Below are 9,401 nucleotides of genomic sequence, written 5' to 3' on the forward strand. Positions count from 1 at the left end.
TTTGGGTGGTATCAGTGAAGGAAGTTTGGGAAGTATTACCTCAAAAGTTTAAAGTTGTGTGATGAACCTCTATCTCATACAGTAAGTAATTTCAATAAGAATGTTTACAACATTATCTGAATCTGCAAGCATGGTTAAAATTCCCTTTAAGTTTCAAAAATATTTCAAAATCTGGTAAACAGAATATAACATTGCATTATACAAATAGACAGTTACAGAGTTATTTCTCCTTGGAATCATTTTCCTGTCCACAAGTCAAAAAGGCAATTCTATGATTTACTATCAAAACAGATCACTGCTTCTATTTGTGTCGTCATCAATACGAAAATGATCTTTTACATAAGCAAAGACTTCCAGAGAAGAGTATTCCAATTTACAAAGAGAAGTCCTAAACTTTACTTAGCAAATCGAAGGTCTGTGCTTGAAAAAAGATTGGTTTTAGTTTAAATTTCGCGCAAAGGTACACGAAGGCTATCTCTGCTAATTTTCTCTAATTTAGCAGTGTAAGACTAGAGGGAAGGCAGCTAGTCATCACCACCCACCGCCAACTCTTGGGCTACTCTTTTACCAACAAATAGTAGAACTGACCGAAACATTATAATGCTCCCACGGCTGAATGGGCGAGCATGTTTGTTGTGATGGGGATTTGAGCCCTCGACCCTCAGATTACAAGTCGAGGCCTGCTTGAGAAAGAGAGACCTTATTATTAATTAAAACTATTCTCAGAATGCGTTAAATATTTATGTCTGTTGTTCATTATCACCGAAACAAAAAAAAGTAGGGCATAACCTCAAAATATTGCATAACCTGCCATTGAAGGACATCTTTTCACAGCACACAGTACTGCAGCATTATTATACACGGGCGGAACGGATATTATCTCGTAAATAATAACAAAGGAACGTATTCAAGTAGAATAAAATAATTTTACTGGCTTTATCGACTACGTTCAAATACATTTTAGGATTTCAATTACCAGTAGCAAGGTGGTCATACGACTGAGGAATTAATGTCTTAAAATTAACTGTATTCCGTGTTTTCCATGTTAGCAGGCAATATCGTAAGGTACGGTGTATTTACCGTATTTTATTATTAACTCTCTAAGGTACGGTGTATTTACCGTATTTTATTATTAACTCTCTAAGGTACGGTGTATTTACCGTATTTTATTATTAACTCTCTAAGGTACGATGTGTTTACCGTATTTTATTATTAACTCTCTAATCTTTAGAGTTGAGATGATTTGTTGATCATGATATCAGCTAGACTGAAAGTCTTTTGTGACACTCCATTTCTGAGCTAAAGAGTGAATTTCTAAGGCAAAAATATTTTATAGTTTTACGAGAATCACATATTTAACAAGCATACTGAAACACGTGTGTACAAAACTTAAAGATATACTGATATGTTATTTAGGAAAACTCCTCAGTTTTTTAAATACTGACATACACCTCAATGTAATAATACCTGTCATATATACTTATTCAAGTAGATTATCATAAACGAAACATAGGGGGCATATAATCAAAGTTTCTTTATTTTAGAAACTATATAAAACATTTCAAAACTAAACTATTCTTCCCCGTTGTGCTGATCTTCACACACTACTATGGCGCAACTTAAAACCGTTGTAAGTAAAGACACTTAAAGTATCACACATACATAGGTTTACTGCCTATCATTACAGAATACAGTTTGCAACTATAACGGGCTCGGCATGGCCAAGCGTGTTGAGGCGTTCGACTCGTAATCCGAGGGTCGCGGGTTCAAATCCCCATCAAACCAAACATGCTTGTCCTTTCAGGCATGGGGGCGTTAAAATTTTACTAGCAATCCCACTATTCGTTGGTAAAAGAGTAGCCCAAGAGTTGGCGGTGAGCGGTGATAACTAGCTGCCTTCCCTCTAGTCTTAAACTGCTAAATTAGGGACGGCCAGTGCAGATAGCCCTCGAGGAGTTTTGGGCAAAATTTAAAAAAAATCAAAGCAAGTAGAACAAATTGTATGTCCGCTAAACATTAAAACTAGCAACAGTTTTGTATCAAAACAAACTTACATATTCTTACACTTTACATGCAATTACAGAAAACTAAATGCCTATTCACAATATTTAATGGTTGAATAGGAAGTAGTCTTCAACTTCCAGGTGGCTATTTCCTGCTTTTGATCCAAAGCTCATATATTTATTGTTTAAATATAACACTAAAAGTTATATAGAGTCTAACTTCTTGAAGGTGTGATAATTTTTGCATGTAAAGAAATATCAGTGTCGTCCACCTTATAACTTGAACAATTTTGTCTAAGTGACAAATTCCTCTGACAGTATAATAACCTTTGTTACTTACAAAAAGAAACACAATATATATGCATCACCAAGATTAAATTAACTTTCATACAAGTTAGTGTATATTTCTTGTTATACTTCTGTTGCTCACAATATTTACCAAAGTTTGATGTAGTAACAGGAATAAGTCATATCAAATAGTTCTACATAACTTACTGTTGTCTACCTTTTGTATTAAAGAATAAAAAGTGACTTGTAGTGACTTTTATATTAGTTTTGCGATAATTTATATCTCTTAATGGTAAATTGGTGTGTACGTATTATCAAAACAAAATTATTTATGCCAGTGTAAAGAAAAAATTAGGAGCAGGGTGTTTGACAGCATTCTCAAGGTCTCATGCTAAGAAAATGTAACAGGTAATTGTCGAGATAAACAGTTTTCCTCAAACCAACAAACTAATATTCAATCTAAACATACGATGACTTTCATAAAGTCCAAACAGGTGTGTTTTCTTACAACAAAGCTACATGTGTTATCTGCGGAGCCCACCGAGGGGAATCGAACCCCTGATTTTAGCGTTGTAAACGCGGAGACATACCGCTGTACCAGCGTGTTACGAAATCCAGCTATAAATATATTGTGACGGAGGATCTAATCCCGTGTACTCTAGTTTATAGGTCAGTTGGAAATATCTCAACTAAAGTTAATAATTGTTATAGTATTTCAACGGATACTTTGATACATTTTCAGCCAACACTTTGTGCAGCCGAAAAACACGTTCTCTACTTTATGGTACTATTGGGTAATCATCCATCACGCGTTCACAACGACACACTCTCTGCTGGCAGAACTTGGAACTACGAACTGATCATCTTTGAAGCGACATCCTTTTCTCAAGATAGTTCCAGACGACTCACTATTTATGTTTTCATTTCGTGTCTTGTTATTTCTTTGTATTTTTGCTGTATTGTCTAACAAGCCTTTATTAAAACATGTGTATTTTTATTTGTCAGTCTTTTACTTCGATGTTTTAATGTATATTTCATTACTTTCTTTTTACATTACATTACAAACATTTACATTTAATCTGTTAAAGATAGATAGTCCATTTCATGTATTTAATTACGTTATATGAATGTTTATAATGCATATTTGTCAGAAATTTACTTGTTAGTAGTATAGCAAAAATTACAGTAACTATGTCGGTGCGTTGAACTAAGGATTCTTCCATAATAAATATCTGTGACGTATTTGCGATAAATTTGACAATAAACAAGCAACGCATACTCCATTTTGGTAAAAGTAATACACATATTTGAAACAAGTTAAGGAGATCTTAGGATTATCATAAACTTTATGTACTTTTTTCCTAATGTCAAAAGCCCACTTAAGCCTATTCAATTGACTAGCTAAACTATCAAATGATCCCTTAAGTAACATCCGATTTTAGGTTCAGAAAAAGAGAAAGGATTTCAAACGCTTTTAATGTTATTTAATCAGTAATGTATGTTCCATTATTATTAATTACTTCCTGTCAACAATTCACAAACTTCTGAATGCCACTTCTATAAAATTCTTAGGGTTTGGAGGAAAAGAATGTAGAGAGGGTAGTTTTGACATCTTCATGTGTTTCAAGCTCTTTTTCATCAAGATAGTTCTGCAAACATCGGAATAGATGATAATCACATTAGGCAAGGTCTGGAGAATAAGGAGGATGTGGAAGTTTTTCCCAGTCTAGCTCTTCAATCTTCACAGATGTGATCCTAGCTGTATGGGGCTGTACATTATCCTGGTGTAACACATCACCTTTATGAATGTTTAAAGCAGGCCTCTCTTCTTTCAGTGTCTGTGCAACATTCAAGCGCTCTAACCTTTCCAAGCTGATGCAGATGACGGTGAACTGTTGAATGGGTTGAATTAAGCTTCTGTGTTAGTTCTTCAACTGTTACAACACAATCTTCATCAAGAGCAGTCAGCAGCAAGTCATCATTAAACTCAACAGGATGACCTGAATGTGGCGAATCACTTAAGCTGCAGTCACCTTATCTGAACTTCTGAAACCACCTTTGACATTTTCTTTCATTGAGAGACTCTGCACCATAAACACCTTGAATGTTTCGTGTAGTTTCTGCCGCACTATTGCCTTTTTTAAACTCACAAAGCATTATATGTCTAATGTGCTCCTCAAACACGTTCATCTTCATAAGGGTTATTTGATTAATGATTTAAAAAAGTGGAGTTGAGTTAGTTTCTTTTATTTGTCTGAATATTTTTATACACGCACTACTACATATCTTAGTTATTAAAGCCTTCTACAAAGACAGAAATGATGAGGCACTTTCTGTATTAACTTTTCGGACATTACTTATGGGATGACCTGATATAATTCTCTACTTTTATCGCACTAGTATTCTTTGAATAATTTACTTACAATGTCATTTACCGCTTTTCCAGTAAGCATCTGGTGCATGTATTTTAGATATCGTGTGTTGCTTTTATCAAATTGAACTCATTCTGGTTCAATTACGTAAGAACTTGCTTGATTGTTAATTTTCCTTTAATAGGTTAAACGTTAAGCCTATCACTTCTACAGCAGTTAACTTCACGATGAACTTTTTTTTAGCCGTGAATTTACTCTCTTTTCCGACTGTCTGCTGTTTCCTGCACTGTTTATGTTTTATTTCTAAATCGTCTGCTAGTTATATTCTCCAAATCAGTGAGTTACAAACACAACTTCCATTAATCCGTGATGACAAGAAAACCCACTTGTAGAGAAAAATATATATGTAAAAATGCTGGCATAGGTAGAAAAAGTACTAAGTTGAAGAGCGAACAACGTTTCCACCTTCTGCGGTCATCGTCAGGTTCACAAAGAAAGAAAGAAGTAACTGACCGATAACTGAAGACATGTTTGAAGGAGGTTGTGTAATTCAGTGTAGGAATGTAAAGGGCGTGCTTAGATGTTTGATTATATTTATTAATATAGGTATAAAGATGTTCCTTCGTATTGGTTTATTTTGGGCTCGAGTTGTTGTATAAGTAAGGCTTCTTTAATTTTGCGTTTGTTTATGTTTGTTTCTTTATTTAGTATTTGAGTGTTTTCTATGGTTATGTTGTGTTTATCTGATTTGCAGTGTTCGCATTTTTTACTTTTTTAATACTGTGTTTTGATATTAATTATTCTGGTATGTGCAGTTTCACATAACATTATCAGAAAGCTCCCTTGATATAACACCTGGTAAGTCTATGGAGAGATTTTGTCCGTAAAGTTTCATCTTCTATTTAAATGTACAAAGTGTTGTCTCCAACGGTAGGTTAGGTGATGCCTTGAAATAAATCCTCTTACATTTGAATAGAGATGAACAGTCACGTGATAATCCCATCACAGAGTTAATCTGGTGTTTGTTTTTGAATTTCGCGCAAAGCTACACCAGGGCTATTTGCGCTGGCTGTCCCTAACTTAGCAGTGTAAGACTAGATGGATGGCAGCTAGCCATTAGCACCCATTGCTAACTCTTTTACCAACGAATAGTGGAATTTATCGTAACATTATAACACCCCCACGGCTGAAAGGGCGAGCATGTTTTGTGTGACGGGATTCGAACCCGTGACCATCAGATTATGAGTCGAGTGCCTTAACTACCTGCCTATGCATCTTTAAGGTATTATCACTTGATCCACCAATGGATAATAAATAACTTGATCAAAAGGAACTTAGTCACATTTCTTGACCAACATTCTATTATTAAAACTAGAAACTAATGTGTGTGCTTGTGGATATCTTGACAATTCTTAGTGACCTTTGTTTTACTAAAGAAGAAACGAAATGCTTCGTATGCATCTGTATACCAGAAAACAACAGTTAACAGTCTTGAGTGACTTGTGCTACAGCGAGTAATAATCTAGTCCAAGTTTAAGAAGTGTCCTCCATTCCAAACTTTTAAAGGAACTCATTCAATTTTCATAAGCCCAATAAAATTATATTTGTAAGAAAAATGTAGTTTCTCATGGAATTTACAGAGCACAAGACTGGGGAAAGTTATTTATTGAGATAGCATTGGAAATGCATTCTTTCGTTATATAGGCAAGAATCAGATGTTGGAGAACAGCGGGCCTTGAAACAGTTTTTTAAAAAATAAATAAATTATTTACCTTCAATGATGTTGTGGCCATTTTGATTCTGAAAACTGTTAAGAATGACTCAAAACAAAATGCTTGAAACGCATTTCAGTATAAAGTTGAAATGAACTTAAAACGTCACTCTCCAGTTTGTTGGATTTAGCAATGATTGTAACACCTGGTTCGGATTACTTGATGTTGTCTTGCGTGGATTAACCTGGTATTCTAGCGTTATTTAAAAGTAGCTGCAAAAGACGAATGTAACACACAACATGCATTATAGTTTTGAAGTTACTGAAAACGTATATCTTTCACTTGAGGTTTCCATCCATACATGAAGCAGAACTTATAGCGATAATTACGTCTTACTATAAAATATATCGTAACAAAGAGGACTAACTCTGCCGGCCTCTTTAGAGCCTAAACTAGTATTATAATTTATTTCCATAAAAATGTGCTTGCATTTTTCTTATAACAAAGCCACACAGGGCTACCTGCTGTGTCCATTGAGGGGAATCGAACCCCTGATTTTAGTGTTGTAAATCCGAGGACTTACCGCTTTCCCTGCTGTGGACTTCTATAAGAAAACTATTATTATGTACATATGTTCTAAATGTCTCAAATTGTTTTCAATTTACATCTATCTCTAAATCGGCAAACATTAAGGCCGAGCTCACCGATAACACAACATAGAGAGTATTTAATTGATTAAACAATGGATTCTAATCCTTATAACTGAATACGTAAGAAATATAAATTTGATTAACTATGTTTATTACCAGGTTGATATTGTAATTGTTCTCTAATAGAGTAACTTGCTCTAATCGTAAGTTTAATATTAATTATACTGGTAGCTAAGGTTTGCTATATCAGTATATATGAAAGTCAATGTTGGTAACGCTCCGTTTTTCTGAAGTTCATAAGTTACATAAGTCGGGGCCCGGCATGGCCTAGCGCGTAAGGCGTGCGACTCGTAATGCGAGAGTCGCGGGTTCGCGCCCGTGTCGCGCTAAACATGCTCGCCCTCCCAGCCGTGGGGGTGTATAATGTGACGGTCAATCCCACTATTCGTTGGTAAAGAGTAGCCCAAGAGCTGGCGGTGGGTGGTGATGACTAGCTGCCTTCCCTCTAGTCTTACACTGCTAAATTAGGGACGGCTAGAACAGATAGCCCTCGAGTAGCTTTGTGCGAAATTCCCAAACAAACAAAACAAACGTTACATAAGTCTAATTCCATTCTTACTACTATAATACTTCCTCTTTTGATTGCTTGTTCCCATTTTAGTGAAATTCAATCGCTAACATAGACGTAAATAGCTTATACATTTTTTTTTCCATTTGGTAAAAGCTTGTACAATAGGATTTACTTGTTTAGAATTAAACACAAAGTTACACCATGAATTATATGTGCTCTGCTCACCATGGATATTGAAACCCGGTTTCTAGTGATATAAGTCCGCCGACATACTGCTGTGCCACGTCAAATAAGATCAAGCATGTGTGACATCGCATCATTATGCCGTAAAACTTGGTAGGATCCACATAGGAAAGCCGGGAAATTCCTGTGAGAGATAAGTCAAAATTGACGCAAATCTATGCTTAGAAATTATTTCGAAAAAGCCATTGTTAAAAAATACCCACAAGGTATCAATTATCTGGAAGTAAGAGGGCGAATTTTCCTGAGACGAAGAACGAGTGTGCATGGTTAACATACGTTTTAATCTCTTATCCAAATACACCGATACGTAATATGCTTGCTCTGTTATATGTATACAGGATTCAGAAGTAACATGTACAATGTTATTGTGAAAGGATATTTTATATATGTTTTATTTAGTTATGTATTGCGTGTTTTGTATGGAATAGCTCTGGTTTCTCGTCATTTTTGACAGGCTTTTACGTAAATTATATAATAGTAATCAGATGTCTATCTGGAAAGTTCAACATTTTGCGAGAGTAATAACTATATATGTAAAAACGGCTCGTTTGGGTTGAGAAAATATTTTACGTAGAGGATTGAGAATTTAAAACAGAAATCCACCGAAAAATCACCCATACTGGACTATACATTCCTTGGGACTCAGCACATGAAACAAAACAAAAACTCAACATACTAAGAAACCAAATAAACACAGCCATAAAACTATGCTCACCAGATAAAATTAACGACGAATTAGACAAAATAAAACAATACTTCATCAACATCAATAAGTTTCCTCCACAAACCGTAGAAAACATTATACGCACACACCTAGACAGAAAGCAAAATCAACCAACAAAAGTAAATATACCCCACGATTTATAAAATCACGAAACCATATACTGCTGCATACCATATATGCCCGACATAAATAAAAAAATAACCAACATTTGGCAAAAACTCGCAACAAAATATGACATTCCAGTTGATACCAAATTTATTTAAAAATCAGGCACAAAACTAAGGTCTATACTATGTAATAACTACACTGACAAACACAAAACCAACATTATTTATAAAACACAATGTGATAACTGCCACAACTTCTATATTGGAGAAACAAGTAGAAAAATGGAAACCAGATTCAAGGAACACAAAAAGTCACCTTCACACGTTTTCGAACACTGCAAATCAAATAAACACAACATAACCATAGAAAACACCGAAATACTAAATAAATAAACAAACGCAAAATTAAAAAAGCCTTACTTATACAACAACTTAAACCCAAAATAAGCCACTACAAAGAACACTTTTGTACCAATACTAAAATAATAAAATAAATAATATAAAATTATATATTCAAACATCTAACACGGCCTTCTATATTCCGACACTCAGTTACACAACCCTTTTCAAACATGTGGTCAACATCCGGTCAGTTACCTCTTCCTTTCTTTGTGAACCTGAAGATGACCGAAGAAGGTCGAAACATTGTTCGCTCCTCTACGTAAAATATTTTCTCAGCCCAAACGAGCCGTTTTTACATATATATTTCTCTACAAGTGGGTTTTTTCGGC

Source organism: Tachypleus tridentatus, chromosome 4, assembly GCF_004210375.1.
Source record: "Tachypleus tridentatus isolate NWPU-2018 chromosome 4, ASM421037v1, whole genome shotgun sequence".
Taxonomy (NCBI): Eukaryota; Metazoa; Arthropoda; class Merostomata; order Xiphosura; family Limulidae; genus Tachypleus; species Tachypleus tridentatus.